Here is a 27882-nt window from a genome sequence, read left to right as displayed (position 1 = left end):
AGGACTAGGGTTCAGGGGGTCGGAGGTCCTCGTTGAGGTAGAACAGTCAAATTGGATAGCTTCTATTACTCACTCAAGAAAACCACTCTTAACCTAAGATTTACTATACATAGCAGCAAAGATAGGAATACATTCTTGAATTATTGATATCACAAGAGAATGATCGAATCTACAAATGCCTCTTCAGTAAATGGACAGATTGAAACACTACTTTATTATAAAAGTGCACATCCCAGGAACTTGAAGGATAATCTGCCCTTGTTCTTTGGATGTGGCACTACCGTAACAAAAAAGATGATTACTTAACCTGTGAAGACAAAAACTAATAAATAGGAATTCACCAAAATACATTAAGCATGCATGATACACATCTAGAGACACTTTTTTCAAAGGCACAAACGAGATTCAATGGCATACCATTCGCATGTTTCCAAAATGTAAGCCACAGAGGTAAATAAAAATGTAAAAGAAAGAACTATAACATGCTTAAAGCACTAGGGGCCAGATGTAGGAGCCCTAATACCGGTCGGAAACGGCCGATTTCGGCCGTTTCCGACCGGTATTAGGGTTTTCAGATGTAGGAGCATGCTTTACAGATTCGGTATTTTACCGAATCTGTATTTACAGATTCGGTAAAATTACCGAATCGGTAAATACAGACTCGGTAAAAATACCGATTCTGTAAAAGCACATGTAGGTAGCACCTCTTTGAGTGCCGCAGGCCTTTCAGATTCGGTATTTTACCACCCAATCCAATTGGGTGTTAAAATACCGAATTCAGGTGTGCATGCACATGTGTGCATGCACACCTAGCCGTGTGACAGACATGACCCTAAGGGCATGTCTGTGTGCCACATGGCGCACATGCCTATTTTTGGGGTGCCAGAGGGTGTCAAAGTGACACCCCCTGCACCCTTGCAAAATTCGGTATTTACCGATTCTGTAATTACAGAATCGGTATTGCCCATTGATTCCTTTGGGCTTCAAGGCCCATAGGAATCAATGGGCAATACCGATTTGGTATTTACAGATTCGGTAAATACCGAATCTTAAAGATTCGGTATTTACAGAATCTGTAATACCTACATCTCCCCCCTTCATATTTACCACTTCTTAAATACCGAATCGGTAAAATTCGGTATTTAAGAAGTGGTAAATAAGAATTACCTACATCGGGCCCAGATGTGCAAGAGTTAAAATTTGCATACAATTAAGGCAAAGTATTTAAGGCATCCCTAGTTCAGCAAACTGCAAACCCAGCATCCAGAATCAAACCCTCACTTAGGTAAAGGGACCACCTCCAATCAGTGGCCACCTCAGATGCAGCACATGCAATGCCTGACTTCAACTATAAACCTTTAAAATGATGGCCAGAAAATTATTTTGGCTCATTATTTAAAATTGCAATACAAAATAAAATGTAGAATACAGGATCATTTGCTCCAGTTTATATATAGGGAGGACTACAAATGGATTATTTGGCTGATATTTCTTTCAGAAGAAACACATCACATAAGTCATGAAGTCAATCAATCAATCAATCAAAGTATTTGAATAGCGCGCTACTCACCAGGAGGGTCTCAAGGCGCTTGGGGAGGGGGGGTCCGCTACTGCTCGAACAGCCAGGTCTTGAGCTGCTTCCTGAAGGCGAGGTTGTCCTGGGTCAGGCGGAGGTGGGTCAGGAGGGAGTTCCAGGTCTTGGCAGCGAGGTAGGAGAAGGACCTTCCCCGTGTGGTAGCTCTTCGGATGCGGGGGACGGCGGCTAGGGCGTGGCCGGTCGATCGAAGCTGGCGTTTGGGAGCGTAGAAATTGAGGCGGCTGTTGAGGTATCCTGGTCCTTGGTTGTGCAGGGCTTTGTGTGCGTGGGTGAGGAGACGGAAGGTGATTCTCTTGTTGACCGGGAGCCAGTGCAGGTCTCGCAGGTGTCCGGAGATGTGGTTGCGACGGGGGATGTCCAGGATGAGTCTTGCTGAGGCGTTCTGGATCCGCTGGAGTCTCTTCTGGAGTTTGGCGGTGATTCCGGCGTAGAGGGAGTTGCCGTAGTCCAGTCGGCTGGTGACGAGGGCCTGGGTGACCGTCTTCCTGGTCTCGGTGGGGATCCACCGGAAGATCTTGCGTAGCATGCGTAGGATGTTGAAGCACGACGAGGAGACGGCGTTGACTTGTCTGGTCATGGAGAGGGATGAGTCCAGGATGAAGCCCAGGTTGCGTGCGTGGTCTGTTGGTTTGGGTGCGCTGCCTAGGGCGGGGGGCCACCAGGAGTCGTCCCAGGCGGAGGGTGAGGATCCCAGGATGAGGACTTCCGTCTTGTCCGAGTTCAGTTTCAGACGGCTGTTCTTCATCCATTCGGCTACCTCCTGGTAGCTCTGGTGATCTGGTGATTGATGAAGAGGGGTAACTGAACACAAATCTGCCCATAAAAATGCACTCTTGATACAACTTTTTAACACATTTCTTAACTTAAGTACAAAGGGGATAATTTAGAACTCAGAGAAAAAGAAGCACTGACACACATAAGCAGCACACCCACCCATCGAACTCGAGGTTTGGGTGCTCTATTAATGCCCTTTGTATGAGTGTTCCAGCTTTTGGTATGATATTTATCAGACCTAATAAAATATGACAGCACATGGTAGGTATTTACTCCCAATCACGCATTTGTTCCCAAAAATGGGGACTAACATGTGGATTTTGACGCTTAATGCACCAAAATATGCTTGCCACGCCTAAAAATTTCAGCATGGCGGACAAACTCCTCCTGCGAAATGTGTGGTAGAAAATGTTGCCTCACATATCGTAATTATATGGACCACTCGTAATGAGAGCCAGGAATTTCAAAGGCCAAGCCTCAGCTGGCTCTGCCATCAAGACACCTCTAATCTGGCAGCCGATCCATCCCAGAGCTGTCAGGACACATTAACGATCACCCTGCCCTATTTACGATGGAGCGACCACCACTTGATTTCCCTGTGCAGTACAGCCAGTTCTTATAGGGTGGTCACAGGCAGAGAAATCGCCCAATTGCCCCCAAATGCAGGTAGGAAACTCCTTCTTTGTTTGGGCCATGTATTTTTTTCTCATGTAAAAATTCCAGCTTTGGGAATTTATTCTTGAATAACAAACAGTTTGCCCTAGCCGGTCGCCAACAAAGTCTGTCATCAAGCTTAATTCCCAGATACTCAGAACTAGCAACTCTGTATAGCACCTTATTTCCCAGTCTGATGTTTCCTTTTTGTAGCTCTTATATGGCTTGAAGATCATAATCTTTGACTGAGAGATGTTAATTTCCAGGCCCCTTAATTCTACAATAGGATTGAAAAGAGGTCAATAAATATTACAGGTCCCTAGGTGTCCAGAAAATCAGGATGGTATAGTTGGTGAACAATAGCGTCGGAACAGTTAGCTCGATAAACTTAGGTGAATCGGTTCACACAGATGTTTGGATGGTAAATGACATAATTTATATCAAATTAAAAAAGCATAGGGGCTAGAACACACACCCTCCTGACAGGCATGTGTTAAGAAAGATGGATCCAAAACCGCATCAGCTTTCGGAAGCAGTTAAAAACGTGGCGGTTCTCAGCCTGGGCTGCATCTGTTCTCCTCTAAGGTGCTCTAACATACTTTCTGCTGCTTTTGTCGTATCAGTGATCAACACCAGGAAACTCTGTATAAACAACAACCAGAAAAAATGTATTTCCCATAACCCCAGAGAAACAATGACGTTTACAAACAAATAACTCCATGTCCAATCTGGTGCTGCCATGGTGTACAACCCGCGTTGTCCTTCATCTATTGCCCTCTTTATCCGCTGCTCGCAGTCGTGCCAGTTGAGTATTGGGAGTCCGGTCCCCTTTTTTGTGTTTTTTGCCTTCATTGCTGCAGTGCCAATTTTTCTTACAGGTCAGATGTGTTCGTACCTTGTTCAGCAGTGGGCGTGGGAAAGCCGCAGATGTATGCATGGATGTATGGTTGAATGTTTGATATCTTTATCACATGAATACTTTGGCAATGTGTCTACCATTCTGCAATTGAGACTATTTTCACTGGTTTTGCATAGAGTGACCCTACGGGTGCGTCACATTATGAAAAGCTGTCACAGCACGATATGGATGAGTGGCACTAAGTGGATCAAATTATCCACCGTAACAGCATGCACACTGAGTTTGGCATGCACCACAACGGATAAAGCACTTACAGTTATATACTAATCATGTCTATAATTCTGTCCCTTTGTGATTTTGCCCCACAGACGGAGCCTGGCAACACAGACATTTGAAACATACACGAGGAGAAGCTAGGGGCCTTCCATTCTTTAATTCCCTACACATAGAGAGGGGGGTTCATTTCCAGCCCTGAAGAAAGTCCTGGACTTTTATGGCCCCTGTGGACTGAAACATGTCGGCACTAGGGTCCTAGGACCATTAAAACCCAAAGACACCCGCTTTTTTAGATTTTTATTGACCCAGCCAGACCCAAGAATAAAGGGAAACCAGGGGTCTGACTGAGATGTTTTAATCTTTAAGCCCCCCCCCCGCTTTTCATCTATCTGAAGAGCTACCCAATACTGTGGTTGAGCCAACCTCGACTTTTAGGGGTCGGGTGACCCGATGATGAAGCATCACACTACTAGGGTGTGTGAGTGTAACTAAAGAGAATTAGTTTCCTCCCCCAAGACACACAGACATGACTAGCATGGCCTTATACCTTTAAGTGCACAATCCTCACTACCACTGTTAGTGTAGTCTTCCTCAAATATTACACTACCAGACATCTTGTTCTGATATAGTGTTATTGGAGTATTTTTTGTGAATAGTTATCCCCACTGACCACTGGAATGTGCACCGGTGGTCTTTTGTGTTAACGTTTTATATGGAGCTCCATATATAGAAATTGTAGAAAGTAGAGACATTATGTCAGCGGGCATACGATGAATAAAGTTCAGCTCGTAAAATAATAAGAGGGAAGAGACATGTTTATATTAAAGTGAAAAGTGTGTGAAGAGGATGAAGAGTGATTATGGCACAGTATGAAAGAAAACTGGATGCAAAAAACAAAAAAAATTGAGTGATTTCAGAACTCCAAACATGTTGGCAGGAGACAAGGAGTTTAAAGGATTCTGGCGAGCTACTTGACGCAGGTTTTGCACTTTGGTATGTACACCCTACAGCAGAAGTGTCAGAGTGAGCTTGAGTCCGTGTTCCTTCCTGCAGCGCTGAGACAAGCTGGCAACCCAAAACTCCCCTACCAGTCTCCTATCAACTCCGTCAGCTCTGTGGCTACACGTCTATGCTTTCTGCATTCTGCCCCGACTACCGGAGATAGTGAGGGCAATCTGCTGAGTATAGTGAGCTCTTAGGTCTATTTTATACTGCCACTCAAGAAGGCGGGATATGGGAGCACTCCATACTCCAAAGGCAGAGGGTGGTGCGGAGAGTCTGATCAAGATTTGGCGGACTGGTGGTAACACCCAGTGCGGCTTACAGTTCTTTGTGACCCCCTCCTGGGAGATAATCCTTCCTTACTGCTTCACTACTCTTACTCCAGAGAAAAATTGACCAAATGGCCCTTGATTTTTCTAGATTACTTATTTCCTTCATCACGCTAGATTCTGTCCACTATCTGTGCTTAGATTCTGTCCACTATCTGGGTGATATAATCCTGGGGGTTCAGGGGATTTCCATTTGACCACAATAAGGAATCTGGCACTGTGGTCCTCCTTTTAGCCAGAAACAGGGCATCACAAATCAAGTCGAGACTCACAATATTGTTTGTTTTTTTTAAACCAGATTTTATTGGCATTTAGTGTATCAACGCTATACATACAGTTCAATTCAAGCATTGCTTACATATATCTTAGCGTATTGCTGAAACATTATATTCAAACTCCCCAACTGGTGCCCTGTTCTCTCCCTCCACCCTCCTTACCTCTTGAGTTGGGTCCGCTAGTTTCTCTCTTTCCTCAGATAATTGGTGATTGGTACCTCCCTAAAGTAGGATCTATTGAGCATGTGTTTCACTTGCCTTTATGCCGATGTGGGGGTTCCTTCCCAGGGTGGCCCTGTCTCCTCTCTGTCTGCCCTGTACCTCATCTGCCGCTTAGTTTCGCGGAGGGGTGCCTTCCTGCGTTGGTTGTTTCTGCTCCTGTTCAGGTGCCGTCAGGTCATCCACTAACTGTCCATGCTGTGGCTCTGTCAATGGTGCCTATGCCTCTTTCCGCCTCTGCCAGTAGTAGACTTCCTTCCGCGCTTGCCCATTTTTCCAGTTCGCGTTTCCATGCCCTCCCTCTCGGTCCCCCTGCTGATTTCTAGTTTCTAGTGATCTCCCGTTTGGATACTACTAGGGCCAGGTCTTGGAATTTTGCAGTCGTTTTAGTCTTGGCTGTTTGTGGTAATCAGCCCAGAATACAGTGCCCCGGGCTGCGTGGGATTTCCTTGTACACTACCGTCCCTAATATTCACAGGACGATTCACAATATTGTTTATCTCTCATTCTTCGTTTAATGATCAGAAGACCTTTAATTATAATTAAGACTCTCAGTTTTTCGATAAATACAGATAAATGCAAACAGAAATCTATTTTCTTATCTTAATTTTTATTTACATCTGGAAAGATACAGCAAATAGGTTTTCTTCTGAACAATTCTCAATACTGTAAATTACGTGGTCTAGGTCAAGAGTTGAAAAAGGAAAAAGATTTCCTAATGGAACTAAAAATAACTGCAGCAGTACAGCTGTTAAAACTGTTTTACAATACAAATGATTTCAGATGACTGTATCATACTGTAAATGGTTAAAACTAATTGGAGATTCAACTAAGAGTAAACATTATTCAGTTAAATAAATGTGGAATAAACCATTGCAGCTTAATTTTTAAAGTAAGCAGAAAATAAATCTGGATAAAACAAATAGAATTAGCTAATAATAAATTAGATAAATACAGATGGAAATGGTAAAAAGAAAAATATATATATCATAAAACCGGGAGCCCTAAATATAATCCGTAAAATCTGCAATTTATTTCTCTATTAATCAAGTGGGATTATTGAATAAACATCTGCACCTGGAGATCTGGGCCACTAAGCATATGAGACAAAGTAATGAGGTTGATCACGCGGCAGGATCCAAAGAATCAAGTATCACTATATTATGAATACAGGATTTCTAAGTAAATCATTAAACTAGCCAAGGTGACAATTAAAAAAATTAAGAAACAGAAATATGGTCATAAAGACACACATTTCTTTGAAGGGATCAAAGGGTACAAAAAGGGATAGCAAAAATTACTTATATATTGATTCAGTGGTCAAACTGCCTCAATTACATATTCTTTTCCAAAAAAACATGAAGAAAAATGGTTAAATGACACTCACCCACCTTAAACAGGAGAAACTACTTCAAAACCTGAATCTCGAAGGTTGTTCAAAGGCTGGAGATTATTAAATGCTGTTAACTCTACTGAACTTCCCATACATTAAATGGTTAACAATAAGACTATGCAAGTAAGAAATACAGAAAAGGAAAAGGTAAACATTTCCTCTTTCAATTTCTATGGATTTCACTTCGCCCGATATCAATCTGGAAAGTCATGTCCACTCAACAGCACAAAAAGAAATGAAGGAAACTTTAGCACTCTTTGATAAAAGTCCACACTCTAGGGAGACTTTGGGACTCTAAGGTATTAGTCCACTCCCAATGGATGATCCGTCTAATACACCTGAGTTCCCGATAAACATTAGTTCTCACTTATCCTGGGATTATGTCCATGTATCAGAGGCACTGCATGTGTTGCAGGGCATCTTGGACTCTTACGAAATGTTTGGAAAAAATAGCTTACAACTATATTCTGGAACTTCTATCTTCCATACTACTGTCACTAACAAGTAAGTACTCTGTAACAAGCCAATCCAAGGAACCCACTTTCAAATCAGTACCTCCTATAAGGTTCTGCGATATTATCAATCTAACAAATGAAAATAGAAATGGAAGAAACATGGCCATCCAATTGGGAAACCCTATTTAGGGAAAAGGAGTGCTGGATAAAAAACTTGGAAGTGAGAAAATATACTACTTACTCAAATTCTGTTCAAAAGAGCAAAAGGACCTGAAAGAAGTAATTCCACCAGTCTGTGGTCCATTATCAGTTATGGTACCAATTCTCCCCTATTTATTATTCAAAAGGCAACTTAAAAAATCCTAACAAAATTCTCCAATCTCAATCAGATGAATTGGCGAGGGGAACAGAAGGGGATGCTTTTAGGGAAAAGACAAAGAAGCAAGTAAAGGAAAAATAAAAAAAAGTAGAAAAACAAAAAAGATGTAGACTGATAAGATTCCTCTCGGATGAGGTATTATTAGTCGAACAAGCTAGAAATAGAGGCAATTCCACTGAAAGACCAACAACCTTTACAGCTAATGAGAAGCTCTCAAATAGGGATGACGTTAAGACAAGGGGACCACCACAGAATGCTCCACCACAGGACATGGAGTCTCTACTTATGGCTGGTCATGGATTTGATCCTCTAGCAAGAAGTCCATATAAGCTATCCAATGAACAATATTAGAAAGATCACTTCTAAGCAGCTAAGCAATGAACACGTATACTACGAACAATGTTGCTCAGACTAATGAATTAGATCTGTGGCTACACACCACAAGTATAATCAAATTTACAGAATTGCTTCCATGCCACTGTGGTCCATTAAATAGATCAAGAATACTGAATTTATTGCATATGTTCTCTCCACTGCAAACACTGTCCTCTGTAGAAATGAAAAGGGTTCTCTCCTCTGATAAAAATTATCTATCAGTAGAGCATAATTCTGGTCAGGCCTCACCCCCATAGCAATTTTGGATAGCTGTGATTTTTTTTTAGATCATTGGCTATGATGTATCTCCTGTACATTATTGCAAGGGAGAAAAGTCCACCCTGGCGGATTTGAAGGTGGCCCATAAAGAGTCCAACAGTAATAAACATACAACAAGGAACTCACCAAGGGGTAGCAGGAAGGTCACACGGTGCACAACATGTTATATAAAAAATATAAAATCTTTATTTTCTTTTAGTCATATTTTATCAGTGCAAACTTAATCCATAATATTTTGTGTTTTAATGCATAGATTAATTGATTCATAAGGCATACTTCAATAAATACATACTACAGTCACCCCACCACAACTCTCAACAGACACACACTTCCTAATCTTTCAGTCACACTCAATCATTCACCAGTATATTAGACATAAATTACACATTCCTCAACGTAATCCCCAGAGAGACAAGAATAGTGATTAGATCCTGCGGGATCTTCATAGCAAATTCCCACAAAATCCAAGTTGATAAAAAAGGATCCAGGACACACGTAAAGCCAACGCGCGTTTCGGTGCTATTCCTAGATGAACAGGCGCACCTTCATCAGGGCTCTCACGCCGAGGTAGTGGGGGACACAACACATAGGAAGATACTCCGTGACCAATCTGTTATCAACAGAGAAATTATATTTTAGAATATATACCCTCATGCACCGTTACACAATTTTTCAATTTATTCTTCCCATCAGTTAAACTAAACATGATTTTCATTCAGTTGAATATACATGACTGATTCCACAAGGTAATATACATAACTGATTACACAAAATAATAATTAGGTCCTATAATATACTTTGTTTAGAAACAAACCCCTACTTTGGTGAGTTCCAATGTTGATAGGATAAATAATCATAAAGTACTTGTAAAGGCCGTGTAACTAATACACAAAAAGGAAATCCTGGAATCCAAAATATCTCATACATTTCCTATATCAACAAACATCCTAGCATTTCATCACTCAAACAATAATTAAGTGGTCACGGAAGGCAAAGTTCAGAAATAATGGCAAAAAATTAAGCTCATTATGTAGGTGAGGTATATTTACCTCTGATCCGAGTCTCCCAAATCTGTATATTTCAACAGGATGAGTTAATTAGCGATGACAGGCTCGGTATAGATAACAGGGTTTCAACAAACTGGTCAAATAGCACCTAATTGGAATAAGACAGGAAGAAACCCCACGGGAACATTTCAAACGGGTTCAGAGGATAGAACAGATTTACACATCCCTCACGAAGGCAAACATAAATCATCTTTTTTTTATTATTAAACACGACTTACCCGCTGTAATAGAGTCTTTAGGAACACGTCTTTCAAACCTCTCGTAGATGGTTTGGATTCAATTAACCGGCCGTTCCCGGTTTCACCTAAAAGATTATATATATACACACGTTCATGAATATCGCCACTACGTCCTTAATTCAACCTTTTTGTTAAAAAAGGAATTAGTTCAAGGTTTCGTACTATCGAAAAAAGCTACATCAGAGCGGATAGAACATTCCCTTGTTCTTCCTCCCAATGCAAGAAGGATAAAGGAGAGGAAATATCCAAACATTCTTGTCCGAGCCAGAGAACATGGGGTTGTAGGAAGCGGCTCAATCAAACAAATACAGACGTACCAAAGAATAATCGGCACGGCATGCTTCACTCCTTTCAACCTTCCAGGACGGCGGCTCCGCTGGAATTTCAGTGAACGCTTTGTTTTCACACGTGTTCTATGAAGTAATCAAGAGAGCACGGAAAATTATGTATGGGACATTAGCGATAGGGTTTCTATTTAAAGTATAAAGCACCTCTGCCAACATGAACGGATGCACATACAATACGGGCCCCTCTTACCTAATAACAAAGGCTGGGTCGAAGCAGATACAACTCGTCTTAGCGGTTCTGGTGCTAGCCGAGATCAAGCGACTGTAGGACGCGTGTTCACGCCGTTAAAGAAGGGTATTAAGGACACGCCCCCTTCTTCTTTAATCTCAAACACCTGCCTGCCCTGCTCCGGTAACTGCGGGTCGTAGATAAGACCTGACATGGATCAGAGAATTCTACCTGTCCTGAATCAGAGAAAAACGTACAACCCGTTCAAAGTAGCAGTTCAGTTCAAACCAATCAGCAGAATAGGCAGTGACGAGGCCTAAATAGCCCTAAGTCAGACACTCAATACCAGTGCATATAATCCAAAAATGATTTTAGTATGCTGATGACATAGCGTATAACCGGCAGGGTAATGTTTGTAAACAACCACGCCGTCAGTTTCAGATAGTGGAAGAATCACAGGAGAGAATAGAGGAGAGACAAATATATTTCATAATAAAGCATTTCTCCCAGGGACAGCAATCGTTCAGGCCAGTTTTTGCCGAGTCCAAGAGGAAAATCCCAAAAACTTCCCTCTTCTTCCTTATTACAGTTTGATCGTTCCCTGAAACCGCACGTATTTTCTCGAGTATAGACCCTCTCAGATCATCATCGTCACTGTGGTTAGCAGTGCCCCAATGGGCTACAAGTGGAGCCCCACTTTTACAGTTTCGAATACAGGATTTGTGCTCACCAATTCTGGTTCTGCACTCGCGTCCCGTCTCTCCCACATAGGGGAGCCCACAAGGGCAGATGATGACATAAATTAAATTTGAACTGCGACAGTTACTCATGCCATTGAGTTGAATGGTCCGATTGCCTATAAATAATGAACTGCCTGTTAGCGCTTGCGGACAGGCATGGCAATTTCCGCAGCGGTGATTCCTGGTCACTGGAGGGAGACCCAATAATCCACCTTGTTTTAGCTCCCTAGTACTTCTCACAGTTCCTTTTACTAGGTAATTGCGCAGATTCTTATTGCGTCAAAACGCAACGATGGGTTTAGAGATCTGTTCTTCTGAATCGTTAGCATTGAGAATATGCCACAGCGAGTTAATCACTTGTCTGATCTTGTTGTTCATTCCAGAATGTTTCATGATACACACCATTTGGTCCTTCTCAGTGCGATCCCGTTCCATGAACATGCTGTCCCTGTTAAATTATCTTGCTCTCTTGAAAGATTCTTTAATCAAACAGCGAGGATATCCTCTTTGCGACAATTTTTTTTTAAAGATATCTGACTGGGTCAGAAAGTCACTTAGAAGAGAACAATTCCTTCTCAGTCTTAGGAATTGACTAAAGGGCATGGAGTCGCGTTGACTACGCGGATGGAACCTTCCATACTCCAAGAATGTGTTTTTCGCCGTGGGTTTAGTGTAAAGGGAGACATAAAGAGATCCCTCCATATGCCTCACCCAAACATCAAGGAACTCGATTTGGGTATCTCCTGTACATCCCTAGAAAAACCTTCACAGATAGATCGGAAGAATTTAATACGTCGCATGAACATTAACGCCCACTACACAGTATGGCCTTCACGAGCTATAACAGTACATGGAAGAGTAGATTTAGATATAGATGCCAACTAGACTAGACAGGGTCCTTCAGGATCATCAATAAAAGATTATGTTATTACAGCTTATATGTCATATAATCTAGTTTCCGAAATGAATATCACAAACAGAATATATAGTGACCACATCATATTTCAAATTGCACTTGAATTAACTTTCAAATAACTTCTGATTTGTAACTGGAAACTGCTTTGGTCAAACAGATATCCAACTAAATAATGCCACACTACACTGGAGCCTGTAGAATATAAAACTCTATAGCGAACTAGTAGTATCATTTCATGTAGATTTACTTAATGCTCCCTGAAATGACCCAATTGGTGTCTTTGGAATATAGAAACATTGCGTAAGCATATGAAAGTTAAGAGTTCAACCAAAAAATGAAGATGTGTTGCAGGTACAATTATCAATTGAAAAAAAGAAACAGTTTCTTTCATATGTTGTAGAACAAATGAAAATAACTAAGATCCTTGGGAATAAATGTAAAAGAAATTGTGTCACACAAAGGAAAAGATATCTCTATGTGAACTGACAATCTCCATAGAGCCAAAAAAGAAAAATATTCAAGAAACCTGTGGCAAATTGTACACTGTAGATTAAAAATCACAGACAATCTAGATTCATTATTTTGTTTACAATTTAACCAATATATTTCTAAACCAAACTGTTAAATCCTTATCTATATAAAAAGAACAAATGCTTAATCAGTGATGGGCCTACATGAAATCTCAAAAACTGTGTTGAATAGGAATGTTGAACTATGGGCCAAAGTACACAGACTTATTTCATACTGCAACAAGACTGGTACTATTCATAAATCAAGCCTAGGGAGTGTTATTATGCCTCTTATAAAAAGTGTTGTAAAACAATTCCTGGGAATTAAAAGCAAATTGCCCTTTTGGATGCAGTGGGAAAAATCTTTACAAGGAATTTATTGGAACATTTGGGGTCATGGGCTTTCAAAGTAATTATCGTCCCTCGTGCGCAATCAGGTTTCAGACTAAATTGATTGTTCACAGATAATATTGCAATGGTTCAGTCTATTTCATACAAATATTTATTGATAAAGAACTAAATAATATACACACCTCCTATTGGCTTTTCAACTGCTTTCAACTAGGTGAACAGATCAACACTTTAGTGAAAACTGCTGGGTATACTAACCAACAAAATGAGACATATTGTTTAATTACACATAGTGCAAAAAATGTTTTGGGGTAAATAAAGGTCTTCCTCTTTCTATTGCTACACATAATGGCTTGAAACAGGGATGTGTGATGGCATACATTTTATTGTCCTTGTATCTGTCTGATTTACCAGATTAATTCTCAAATTTGTAGGATTTGCCACCAAAACTAGAATCTAAATCTATACACACCCTCTTATATGCTGATGATGTGGTATTTATTTATTTATTTATTTATTTATTCAAAGTTTTATATAGCGCGAACAAGATCTTAACAGATATCAGAGCGCTTCTCAGGGGGGGAGTGGGCAACAGGAGGGTGAGTAGACATAATAATTGGGTACAGTATAGTGAACGGTAGCATAATAGGATAACAATCATGTTTATTTATTTTAAGGTTTTATAGAGCGCGTAGTAACCCTAGAGCATCCCAGCGCTAGAACCAGAACTCAGGAGAGGTCAGAATCGAAGGGGGGGGGGGGATTTAAGGAAAGAGAAAGGTTTTCAAGGCCTTCCTGAATTGGAGAAGATTAGGTTCAGTTCTCAGTCTCCGAGGAAGGTTGTTCCAGTGTTTGGCCGTGTGGACCGAGAAGCGGCGTCCTCCGGACCGGGCCTTTTTGACTCTGGGAACAGTGATGAAGTTCTCTCTGCCTGAGCGGAGGACCCTACTCGCATTGTAAGGGATGATGAAATCCTTGAGGATGGGTGGGCCTTTGTCATGGAGGGTCTTATGGGCCAGACAGAGGGCCTTGAAAGCCACCCTTTCTCTGACTGGGAGCCAATGCAGGAGCTTCAAGGCTGGCTTTGCCGAGGATCTGGCGGGGGTGTCGGTAAGTAGGCGGGCCGCGGCGTTTTGGACTTTCTGCAGGGTATTGAGGGTGGCTTCGGGGGCACCCAGGTAGATTGCGTTGCAGTAGTCCAGCCTCGCCATAATGAGGCCCTGAATCAGGAGTTTCTTGGAGGTAGCGGGGAGCAGCATGTGCCAATAAGATACAGGTAAACACTCAGATAGACAGTAAAATAAGGCGGTGCAGAGTCTTTGATCTAACTAGAATAGAGATCATGAAATAGCAGAGAACACTCAAATAGACAAAAATATAAGACGGTGCTGAGTCTGAGCTAGCTACAATACAGGTCTAGAGATAACAATAAACATTCAAATAGACATTAGGACAGGGCGGTGCAGAGACTCTGATCCAGCTGCCATAGGGATCAGTGGATACCAGTAAACCCTCAAAAGACAATACTATAGGACGGTGCAGAGTCTTTGATCCAACTGCAAAAGCGGTCAGTAGGTCATGAACAGAAAGTTACTGGATCATTAAGTATCCAACGTTACAAGATCGGTGCAAAGTCTCTGAGCAGCAACAGTGAGGATCAGGTAAACTTGGCCATAAGGATGGCTTTCACTTCTTTCTTGAAGAGTACAGTGGAGGAGATAATCCTCGTTTCAGGAGGGAGTGCATTCCAGATCCTGGGTGCCATTCCTGAGAAGGAGCGTTTGTATGTTTTTTCCTTACGGAATCTGCGAGGTTTCAGGAGCAGACTTTTAGTACTTCTATTGGATCTCAAACCTCCTGATACAGTCAACTTTTGAGTGAGGTAGGTGGGAGCCTTGTGGTGTATGGCTGAATGTGTCACAACCGCAATTTTCAATTGTATTCTGGCTTCGAGGGGAAGCCATTTCAGGGATTTCAGGTCAGGGGTTATATGAGAGTGTTTCCTTGAGCCCGAAATGAGTCTCGTGGCAGCATTTAGGGAGGCTCTTAGGGGTGCTGTTGTTGCTTGAGGGAGACCGCTGAGGGCCACAATTCCATAGTCTATGCGGGGGATGACTAGTGCTTGTACAGCAGTTTGGAAGTCCTTGGCTGGGAGGAAGGGTTTGAGTTTCCTCAAAGTGTTGATTTGAAAGTTAGCTCCTTTCGTTGCTTTGCTAATGTGCTGTTGCATATTGAGCTTTGCGTCAAGTGTGATGCCTAAGGATTTCGCAGAGTCCACGACGGTGGGTTTGACATTGAATGCTGTTAGGTGATTGAGACATATTTGGGTGGTGGTAATTTTCGCAGGGGGTGATATCAGGAGGAACTCAGTTTTCAACGCATTTAGTTTGAGGTGATTGTCGGCCAACCAAGATTGGGTGTTCCTAAGTGTGCAGTTCAGAAGTTTGATATCTTCCGGGGACTGTACCTTTAGGTAAAGTTGAGTGTCATCGGCATACATGTGGAAGTGTACATTGGATGCCTGGAGCAGGGTAGCGAGTGGTTCCATGATGAGGTTGAACAGAGTGGGTGAGAGGGAAGATCCTTGTGGGACGCCTAAATCTACTGGCACTGGAGAGGACAGCACGTTGTTGATCTTGAACTTCTGGGATCGGTTGTGTAGGAAGGAAGTGAACCATTTGAGCACAGTCCCGGATAAGCCCATTCTGGTATTTAGGAGCTCTAATAGGTTCTCATGTTTGACCGTGTCGAATGCTGAGGAGAGGTCCAGGAGAATGAGGAGGCAGGAGTCATTGCGATCCAGGATTTGGAGGGCGTCATCAATTATGTGTGTCATGGCCGTTTCCGTGCTGTGTTTCGCTCGGAAGCCTGATTGATGAGGGTCGAGGAGTTCGAACTGGTCAATGTGTTTTGTTAGTTGGAGTTGCACACATTTTTCCAACAGCTTGGCCAGAGTGGGGATATTGGTGATAGGGCGATAGTTGTTTAAGTCAGCCGGATCAGCTGTAGGTTTCTTGAGAATGGGCGTGACTTGCCCCACTTTGAGGGAGTCTGGAATGAGACCTTGCTGAAGGGAGCTGTTAATGATTTTAGTCCAGAGTGGGAGAAGAACGGGGATGAAGTCTCTAACAGCATTGGCAGGTAGTGGGTCTGTGAGGTGATTAGAAGGCTTCAAGGTGCCGAGCAGTTTGTGTATTGCTTCTTCAGAATAGGTGTCGAAAGACGACCAGGAAGCGTTATTTTTAGGTTGGGTGTCGTGCATTTTGGTGATGTTCGGGTATCGTCTTACATCATTAAGGAGGTCACTCCTTATGTTGTCGGTCTTTAGCTTAAAGAAAGCAGAAAAGTCTTCACAGTGTGGGATGTTGTTTGTTGTGTCGTTTGATAGTAGGGGTTGCGTCTTGGTTTGAGTTTTGACCAGTTCGAACAGCTTTCTTGGTCTGTTTTTTGCTTGGTCAAGCTGAAGGCTGAAGAAATCAGATTTTGCGCGCTTTATTTTCCTAAAGTAGGCATTTCTCTTGCTCTTAAGTATTTTGCGATGCCGTGATGAGGGGACAGATCTCCATGTGCGTTCTGCCATTCGCATAGCACGCCTGTCTTCGTTGAGTCTGCCATCATACCAAGGGTTCGAGATCTTGGTGGAGACTCTCTTTAGTTGCAGTGGGGCGGCTTCATTGATTATTGAATTCATAGAGTCGAGGTAGTGGTCAGTCAGTGATTGAACATCAGAGGTGCCAGGAGGGGGAAGGAGGCTATTGGTGAGGTGGGGAGGCAGGGAGTTGGGGTTAAGGTTCTTCATGTCCCTTTTCCAGATCTTAGATTTGGTGGGTTGAGCCGAGACAGGTTTAACCTTTTCATTGATGAAGAAGGTGATAATGTGGTGGTCTGACCAATCACAAGGTTGGATTGCCCCTAATTGGGTGGAGTCTTCGTTGGCGATGATGAGATCAAGTATGGAGCCTTTGTCGTGTGTTGGGCTGTTGCATATTTGGGTGAGGTTAGACGCGTCAAGGAAAGATTTGAGACTATTCACCACTGCGTCTTTCTGATCGTTCCAGTGGAGATTGAATTCACCCAGGTAGATTTGCGGGATCTGCCGACCAGCGTTGGATGAGATCGTGTCCATGAGTTGTTGGGTGAAGATGAGGTTGTCCCTAGGCGGGTGATAGATGAGATGTAGAGCACATACTGGTTTGCCCTCGCTGGAGATATCAAGACAGATGAGTTCGCAAGATGTGAGGGAGGGGGAAGTTAATTTAGCAACCGAGAGGTTGCTCCTGAAAATGCATGCGATTCCCCCGCCCGTCTTGCCCGTTCTGTCAAGTCTAATTATGTGGTAGTTGGGGGGGACTAATATGTCCATGATAGGTGTGGAGGCTTCAGTTAACCATGTTTCAGTCAAAATGGCTAGGTCAAGATCCATTGATGTGACGAGATCTGCAATGTTGGAGGAGTGCCTCTGGGCCGATCTGCAGTTGAGTAGGATGCATTTGAGTCTGGGGGTGAGAGGGGTGGTCGAGTGTTCTGGCGCGAGGGGTATTTTTCTGAGATTGCTGGGGATGGAGCATCTGCTGCTTAGAGTTGGGTGCCTAATGGGATTCAAGAGAATTGTGGGTATGGGGAGTTGTGAGGGCGATGTGCGCTTTACCGGGCCAGGGCCAAATGAGCGGAGGAGGGTGTCTAAGTCATGAACCGTCAGGGAGTTATGAGCGCGACGGGGGCGGTGTATGTTGTTGCGGTCGGGGATAGTGGGCCAACGCGGAGAGTGTGAGCCCACCCGTTTCACCCCTGGAGCGAGCTGAAAGCGAGGGCCTGTGCGGAGGGTGTGGCCTTTGTTGGGTATGGAGGTGTTGGTTGTAGGTCGGTGTTGTCTGGGGTGTGTGTGGAGAAGTTCTTTGATGGTGTGGAGCTCGTCTTTGACTTGTAGGAGCGTTGTTAAAATCAGGTCGAGCTGTGAGTTGGGGCTAGCGTTGGAGATGAGGGCCGTAGGCAGGTTGTTGAATAGGGAGCTGGAATGCGAGCTGGGGACAGGGGGGTGGGGTGTGCCAGTGTCAGTGGAGTGTTCTGCGGTAATAGGGAGTGGGGTGGTATTCGATGGGTGAGAGAGAGTGTGGGCGAGGGGTGTGGGTGAGGGATGGGTCGGCTGGGACGTAAGGGCGGGGACGTCGTTGGGGGGCGACGCCGGAGAGTTATGGGATAAGTGAAGACTGAAGACAATAGGGGTGTCAAGAAGGTAGTGGGGGCTGAGTATGGGGGGGTAGAGAGGGGGGATGTTGAGGAGCGAGGGGTGGTGAGCTCTGTGTGTCTGGTTGGGGGGGTGGGGACGTGATGAGTGAGAATGGGGGGGGGATAGGGTGAGAGAGACAACTGCCGCGTAGGAGGGGAGATATGCTCCGGTCCGTTGTGGGTACCGCGAGACTCATAGGAGGTGTGGAGTGGGTGGAAGGGAGGGTGGGGGTATGTGTGATGTGGGAAGGGGGACGATCTTCGCCAATGAGTGCGGGGTGAGGAGTGGAGTGGAGTGGAGTGGAGTGGGGTGGAGTTGAGTGAGTGGAGTGATCTTCGACAATGGGTGCGGGGTGTGGAGTGGAGTGGAGTGGAGTGGGGTGGTGTGGAGTGGGTGGAAGGGAGGGTGGGGGTATGTGTGATGTGGGAAGGGGGACGATTATCGTCAGTGGGTGAGGGGTGTGGAGGTGTTACGTTGGGTGTTTGAATAACTATAGCACTGGGGGGATGGGTGGGGTGTGTGTCATTCCGCTGGAGGGATGGGCAGGGTGGGTTATATTGGGGGTGGGTGGGGGGTGTGTCCTTCTGCCGGTGAGATGGGCAGGGTGGGTTATGTTGGAGCATGGAGTTGGGGGGTGTGGTGCCTTTTGGTGTGTGCGAGGTGGGGGACCGCATTTTGGTAATGTGATCTAGGAAAGTAGGGAAAAGGTGGTCGAGTCGGTCGAGATTCCTATCTGTGGCTTGGAATAGAATGATCCCGTTGTTATAGATGGTAATGGTGGCTCTGCCGGGGAAAACTTGGGATGGTGCGATAGAGAGCGTCAGGCTGTGAGCGGTTTTACTGGTGGTAGTGAGAATGGAGAGAAGCGCTTTCCTCCACTGTGCTCTACGCAGAGTGTGGAAGATGATATCAGTGCTCGTGGCTCCATTGATCTGTGAGAAGTAGGTGTCCACACACGGTGTTTCAGGGTGAGCCTTCAGGAAGTTGTGTTTGTAACGTTTGGCGTTTTTTTTGGAGAGCCCTGGTGGGTAGTTAATTTTGTAAGTGTGCTCGCCTGTGCGTTCCATAGTGGAGGAGGCGTAGGCCGACGAAAGAAAAAGGGGGGGGTGTACGTGAGAGAGTTTGTGAGGTTTGTGAGGTTGAGGGACAGTAACCTAAGTGGTCTTAGGTATGGGCGGTGGGTGTGGGTGACTAGTCTAAGATGGCTGCCCCAGTGGAGGACTAGTCCAAGATGGCCACCGGGGATAACATAATGGGTAGTAGTCCTTTCTTTGTTGTTGGTGATGTGCCTTAGAGGGACAGCTTCACTTTCTGCACTGGTAATGCTGATGAAGTGCAGGCAAAAGATTTAGGTGTTAACAACAGGTTAATGCGCCAGAAATATATGAGGTAGCGATCGTTGTAAAGTGAGTTTGGTGCCCATTAAGAAATAACCAGGTTACAGGAGGCAGTATAGTACTACAATAAGGACACTCTATCACCTGAGTTGTAAATACAAGGATGTATAAAGTGCGCTGCCTATAAGAGGAGATTAGTCTAAAGCAGACCAGTTCTTAGGGTAGGGTCGCCTGTGCGACCGTATGCGACCGGGCTGTATTGTTTGATCTAACACGAAGAGGCCTACAAACAAATTTGACAGAATTGAATAACAATGCCAAAAAGCATTATCTAAAGATTAATAAATTAAAAACAAAGATTTTACCCTTTAAGGGAAAAAACGAGGCTTAGCATATAATTGGCTCTTGGGACAAGAAAAACCAGAGGTAGTCAAAACATATATATCTAGTAGAACCTTCTCAAGTAACTTAAGTGGTCAATCACACTTGTCCTACCTAGAGACTAAGGGCCTCTAGGAGGATAGCCCCCGCCGGGCTGGCGGGGGCGATCCGCCCACCATCTTTGCAGAAAAACCCCCCGTCATTTCACAATGGCTGGAGGGTCCACAGGGGACGGAAAGACCATCCGCCGCTTTTCCGCCCAGTCGACATGTCGACTGGGCGGAAAAGGGTTCAATAAGGTGGCGGTGTCTGAAAGACACCACCAGCCATATTACAATGTGGCTTTGGAAATGCTTCTGGAAAGGCATGCGGAGTCTGCTAGGGGGGCCCGTTGTTAGCTCCCAGGGACTCCAGGGAGGGGGTGGGGGTGCACGCCTGCATTTCAACGTACAACGCAGCAGGCACCGCGCGGTGCCTGTCACGTTGTGCATTGAAAAGCACAACATGCATTGCGGCATTGCGGCAGGCGGTGCATTCAGCACAGCCATCCGCAATGTTAAAAATGCGGGATGTGCCCGCCAGTGTGGTGGGTGATCCTAATGGGATGTAAGGGACCGCCGAACCCTTAGCAGACAGTCCCATTTCTCACTGGTATGGCAGGCTGACAAAGTCCGCCCACCATACTAATGTGCCCCTAAATGTTTGGCTCATGTTGACACCTTATAATACTTCTCCCCAGTCGCTTGGGAAAAGACATTTCTACCATCTACTGAATGTCTACAAAATAAAAATACCTTCCAACCTAGACTACGCACTTGAATATATTTCAATCTCTAAATGGTCTTTTTTTAAAGATATTTGAAGGGAACCTCTAATGAAAAATATGTACCATGAATTCAGCAATACCTATACAACTACTCCAGTCAGAACTCAAATTATCCAGTGCATGTGCTCAAGTGCTAGCAAAAGTTATTTGCTGGGGCTATCAGCTACTGCATGCTTCAGAAAAATACTAAAGGACCACCCTGTATAAGGGCTCGGTCAGGAGCCCTCAGGCCCAACAGACTTTTTCCATGAATCTAAAATTTGCATTAGATAGTCTTGGTGGAAAAACTGAACTGCTTAAATTATACACCCCAGACACCTGTGACTATTTTTCAGAACTCAAATCAAACAACTGAGCTTCAATCTGGATGTCGAACACTGGGAATTTGGAATTGTGCAATACTCTTTCTGCAAATATTCCATTCGGTTATGCACAACCTTATCTCTCCTATTGTATGGAACACAATGTAAGACACTTAATAATGAGTCTCCAAATTGATAACTTGCCTCTTAAATCCTTAACAGGGAGATAAGCAGACTGGTATCCCAACTACCTTATTTGTGATCTCTGTCAGGCAGGAAACCAAGATTTGTTTTGCGAGCATGTCCAGCACTAACTGATTTTAGAAAACAGTTTTTTAATTCAATAATTGCTATTCATAAAATCAAAACTCACAATGAATTGTTTCAATTTATTATGAATCCCCAAATAAGCAAGACAATTTTAATGTGTTCACATTGTTTTGGAAGTTTAAAAAATATATATTTTAAAAGAGTGTGTATGATTGTATATTTTTGATGAACAAATGGTGTAGTTTGAGAGGGAATTTGGTATATGAATGGGTAAACTTGTAGGAACAAATATTATTCCAGGAGGATATGGCAAACACTGATCTGGTGGGCATGTTATGCATGGAAGTGAAACTTCAGGAAATAAAAACAGTGGTGAAGGTGTATGCTGCTAAAAGAGATTAGAACGTATTCAGCTAATAACATCAGCCAGACCTAAGGAATGCACTGAACCCAAATGCCAAACAGCAAGTAATGTTTTTATCAAATACTTGAAGGTGAAGTTATGTTGAAGAAATTCCTTCAACTTTCCTTTAGCAATGACTTGGGATTGCTGGTAGATTTAACAATGGGTTTGAGCGTAAAAGGAGGACAAAGCTTCATCTTCTGAAGTATTAGCTGAGGGTGGGACTAGAAAGATTCTAAAGGCAGGCATCAGAGTGGCTGGAGCCAATAGTTTTGACAGTCAAGCCATTTGCTTATGTGTAGACTTGCATGGTCTTAATTAAAAATACTGGGTAGATCTGTATCCTCTTCCAAACAATTATGAGACCTTGACTGTACTAGATGTACAAGTGTGTTTAGCGTGATGGATTTGTCATCTGCCTTGCATCAGGTGCTTCTAGAAGAAGTGGCTATATTTTAGTTTGAAATGAAAAATTTGCTACCTGGCACTGATAATGTGATGTTCGTCCAAGATTGCATTTTAATTTACAGTGATGGTGTTGTGGACCACAATTCAATATTAACAAACTCTTAGAGAAGACAGGATAAATGTAGCTTGACCATACAGGCAAAGAAATATCAGTTCAGAGTATGCTCAGTTAATTATTTTGAGCACACAATAAGTGGACAGGAGATAAAAGTAACATTAAAATTGGTAGAGGCAGTATAACAAATGTGGGCGCCTTTAAAGAAGAGGCAAAATCATTTTGGGGAGTAGCAGAGTAATACTCCAGGTCTGTCCAGGATTTTGAAAGTATTCTTACTCCTCTGCAAAGGTTGATAAAGAAAGGAGTTAGGTCTGACTGGACGGGTAAACATCCGTAAATTAAGTTAAGAATATTTACATAGCGCATAGCTGCCCCAGCAACGAGGCTTCCTAGCGCTAGAGAAAAGCCAGGAGTAAGGCAGCAGGCAGGAAAATTAACATTGAGGGAAAAGCCAAGTCTTAACCAGCCTTTAATGTTATTAAGACAGAGATTACTAATGCTACAACTTTTAGAAGGTTTGGTCTGACCAAGATAGTACCTACTACTGACGATGTCTGAAAGTGATAAGAGTAGTTTATTGAAGATTGAGAAGGAATGTGAAGTCATTATTGTGTGTGATTCAAGAGAACTGCAAGGACATGAGGTAAACTATTAAGTAATGGAGAGGAATGAAGGTGGGCGACTCAACATTTTCAATTTGTTTATGGAGTTTACTTTTTCTGGTAAAGTATGAAAGCTGGTGCAAATGTTCCTATCTGAAGATTCGGCCCAGACTACACAAAAGATATCTAGGTGGATTGAGGGGTAATGGGATATGATTTCCAGATGGAGTATGCCACAGGAATGCACACTACAGGTGCTGCCTACTTATTGAGGTTTCCATTAGTGAGAGAATAGAGATAGGATTAGAACATGGAGGGCGATGAGAAGATCAAGCGGGTGAGATAAAGAATACAACAATGCACTAACAAGAGATGTGTTAAAAAGAGATGAATACGTTAAAAAAAGTTGGCGTAGGAGAAGAACTGAAGTGTTTGATGGGAGTCAGATTTTGAAGGGGTAGAGAATAATTCCATTATCTGTACTGTGAGAAAAATCTGTAAAACCTATGACCAAAGTGCAGGTCACAGATTTTTATACTGGTGGCCTAAGGAGTTTATAAAAGAATGCCAACAATGGCAAATCTAAGATAACACGATGTGCCTTTGTGGCCAAAGATTCCTTAGAGTAAACTTGGCAGTGGCGGCTGGTGACATTTGAAAGTAGTGAGGCGAAAAATTACTGTCATACTAAAATTAAAGAATTGCGGGCACTCAATACCTGACAATATGTCTAGTGGTACAGTACAGTCTGACTCTGTCAGGACCGGAAGTCCAGTTCTCACGACGCTCCGCCGCCTAAGGAAACACATAACAAAGAGGCCCCAGCATCCGTTTTCCGCCTCTGTGTAGCTGCTAATTGCCGTTTTATTTGAGGTTTCTGTGTTTTCTCTGTCATGGATAGCATATATTTAATCATGTATAAACCCCGATGATCAATGCGATTTCTTACTCCTAAATGTTACAATTCTAATGATAAATACAATGTCAAACTCTTTCGCCGGAAGTCTGTCCACTTCCCTATAACTAGCACTAGCATGATTGCACCAGAGATCGAGCCAAAATACTTCCCTGGTCAAACTGTAGTGCCATTTTCAAATTAAAAAAAAACGAGTACTATTAAAGCTATCCAGAATCGCGACTCTCTATTTTTAACGCTTAAGATTCCAATTACAGCACTTCCAGATACACGTATTGTTTTATTGGAACACTTTTTTAAAAAATTTATAATAAATGAGTGTTTCAGCCCGCATTTATCTTTGATCATTGCCATGTTAACAAACTGAATAACAATGAAGGCTTCCAACTGTGGGTTCTGCTGGGATTGGCGTAGTTTGACGTGTCCAACTCACGCTCGCAATCCCATAAGCCCCTGCTCTTGTTTTATCACAAAGGTAAATGTTATCCAGTACAGTTTTACATTAACCACCACGAGAAGGGACTAGAGAATTGGTGCTGTCAGCGGACTAATCTCCTCCCCTTTTTCACCATTATTTCCTAGCCTGACAAAAACCCAGATAAGCCCTGCCGTGCCACGCGGACTGAAATGAGTTTGTAGCTCGTCGAACTCATTAGAGCCGCCATGCCTGTCTGGCTAATCAACAAAGGTGCAGGTAAATAAACCTCCACCACACGAGCATTAAAACAGACAATGCAAACGCTCTGCTGTATCCGCGCAGCAAGTCCCTAACACAATTCCTATTTATTCTTCTCATTCCTCAGACAAGTAATGGAGGTTGACAACCAAACACTGGGAAACAATCTTAACGAATTCATTTTTTTTGTACGTGTCTTCAGTTTAAAAAGAATAAAAAACATGAAGCTACCCACGATGTTTAACACTGTCGACGTTTGAATGCCTATCGCGAGATCACAGGGTGCCTTATTTCTAAGTTCCATTCTCAGGTCCTTCTTAGCAATACAACAACAACAACAAATATATTTAAAATAAAATAAAAATAGTAAACTTACCGTCTGTAGAGACTCCGTCCCGACTTCTGCCGCCATGGTTCAAGTCCTGCAGGCAGCACGTCATCAGGAAGGCGGCACGGCAGGCAGCCTCCTTCTCCACCGCCGCAGGTTGATTGGCGCGGCCGACTGCCCCAGGCTACGTCATTTTCTCTGCAGCATACAGAGAGTCAGGGACTGGGTGCGTTACTCGAGGGCAGGGGGGAGTGGCTTGGGGGAGTGGCTTTCCCACTGTAGTTAATACTGTCTGTCTGGGCGGCCTCAGGCTGCCCAAACAGTCAGTATTAACAACAGTGGGCAAGCCACTCCCCCAAGCCACTCCCCCCTGCCCTTCGAGTAAAACTCTAAACCAAGGCATAAACAATGGTAGTTATATTAACGGCAATAACTACACTACCATTTGTTTCTGCCTTCTCGCACGGCGAGAAAGCAGGGGGGGCGGCGCCCAAATGCCCCCATGGAAGAACCGCCACTGAAACTTGGAATAATATTGTGGTCCCCAGTGACTAGCTAATAGACTTGCTACCAGCTTATGAAGGTATACTTTTGGTGTTTGTGGAGAGCTATTCTAAGTGGATTTGGCATAAGAAATGGTGGCACTTTCACTACAGCAACAGTAACTACAACAACAGCCATTGCTTCCTGAAGGAGAAGTTTGTGAGGGAGGATAAATATCACAAATAATGGGGATTCAATATGGATCTGAAGACATATGAATTTTGAAAATTAATCTTTGGAACATATCAGAATAGCATTGTATTCTACCCAAGCCAATAGATTAGTAGAGAGAATCAATCAAATCATCAGGGCTTACATACAAATGAGTTTAATGCAAGGACAGGAAGTGAGGGAGGACAATTATCCACAATAATGGGGATTCTATATGTGTCTGAGGACATGTGGATTTTGAGAAATAAGGTTCTGGAACATCTGGGTTTAATGAAAGGAAGGGAAGTGAGGGAGGACAATCATCTGTTATTATGTGGATTCTATATGTATCTGAAGACATGAATTTTGAATATTAAGGCTCTGGAACATGTTAGAATAGCATTTATTCTCTCCAAGCCGATGAATTAGTAGAGAGATTCAATCGAATGATTAGGTTTTATATTCAAATGGCTTTAATGCAAGGAAGGAAAGTGAAGCCTTCTCCACAAGTAATGTTCTGAGCTCCTTGTGCTGCTCCTAATGCTGTTACAAGCACAACACCATGTGAGTGTTTGGGAGGAAAGGTGCTAAGTTCTAAATATTCTTCTCTAAGGTTGAAAAGGGGAGCGCAGGGTTGAGGAAAGCAGAACAGAAGTTGAGATATAAGGTCATGTGATACTAGTAAACCATCTAAAACAAGGTGTGATGATGTAAAAAGGTATCTGGAAAATAAGTTGCACTGTGGAAACTGGGAGTGAAGAACCAAAGGTTTGGTAGGAAAGGACAATTGCAATTCTGGCACTAAGATAACATTAAAGGAAAGTAACTGCTTAATTAACCTCAGCAAGTGATAAAATGAAAGATTCCGTTTGAACTTTTCATAATATAATTCAATCCTGTGATAATCTGGGCATGAAGCAATGGGTGGTGGAACCAACACACAAGGGCGACCATATTCTAGATCTGATTTTTGCAGAAGAGGGCCTTGTCAGTATGGGGGCAATTTTGCCTATGGGGTGGACAGATCACCACCTCATTCTGTTTAGTATCCAAAATCTGGATGGAATAAGACATGGGGATAGGAAAGTGAGAATACTCCTTGGACGTGACTGGAAGGGTCTTCTTAAAAGATAAGCAGAGGCGTGGAAGGGTATACTCAGATGTGAGTCCCTTGCTCATTGCACCATCAGGATTCAAGCAAGCCGGGCCGAAGACGCCTGAAATGGCAGAAACCGGTCCCCGGAAGCTTGTTTCCTTCCCAGTGTAAGAATTGGCTTTTGTAGTCTGGTCTGCCCTGTTCCCATGATGCACTGGGCCAGGGACAGACTAATTTGCATACAGCCAGGTTCTGAAACTGGGATGGTGCAATGAGCTAAAAAACGGTGTTGGATATAGCCCTGATCTCTTGACTGGGTGAGAGTACTCTGCTTAATTCAGAGACTCTATCCATCACCACCCCTTGTTGTAAATAATTTTGTCCACCCTAAGCGTGGAAGGGTATACTCAGATGTGAGTCCCTTGCTCATTGCACCATCAGGATTCAAGCAAGCCGGGCCGAAGACGCCTGAAATGGCAGAAACCGGTCCCCGGAAGCTTGTTTCCTTCCCAGTGTAAGAATTGGCTTTTGTAGTCTGGTCTGCCCTGTTCCCATGATGCACTGGGCCAGGGACAGACTAATTTGCATACAGCCAGGTTCTGAAACTGGGATGGTGCAATGAGCTAAAAAACGGTGCTGGATCTAGCCCTGATCCCTTGACTGGGTGAGAGTACTCTGCTTAATTCAGAGACTCTGTCCATCACCACCCCTTGTTGTAAATAATTTTGTCCACCCTAAGCGTGGAAGGGTATACTCAGATGTGAGTCCCTTGCTCATTGCACCATCAGGATTCAAGCAAGCCGGGCCGAAGACGCCTGAAATGGCAGAAACCGGTCCCCGGAAGCTTGTTTCCTTCCCAGTGTAAGAATTGGCTTTTGTAGTCTGGTCTGCCCTGTTCCCATGATGCACTGGGCCAGGGACAGACTAATTTGCATACAGCCAGGTTCTGAAACTGGGATGGTGCAATGAGCTAAAAAACGGTGTTGGATCTAGCCCTGATCTCTTGACTGGGTGAGAGTACTCTGCTTAATTCAGAGACTCTGTCCATCACCACCCCTTGTTGTAAATAATTTTGTCCACCCTAAGCGTGGAAGG

This window comes from Lissotriton helveticus, chromosome 5_1 (genome assembly GCF_964261635.1).
Source record: "Lissotriton helveticus chromosome 5_1, aLisHel1.1, whole genome shotgun sequence".
NCBI lineage: Eukaryota > Metazoa > Chordata > Amphibia > Caudata > Salamandridae > Lissotriton > Lissotriton helveticus.
This window is presented reverse-complemented; position numbering follows the sequence as displayed.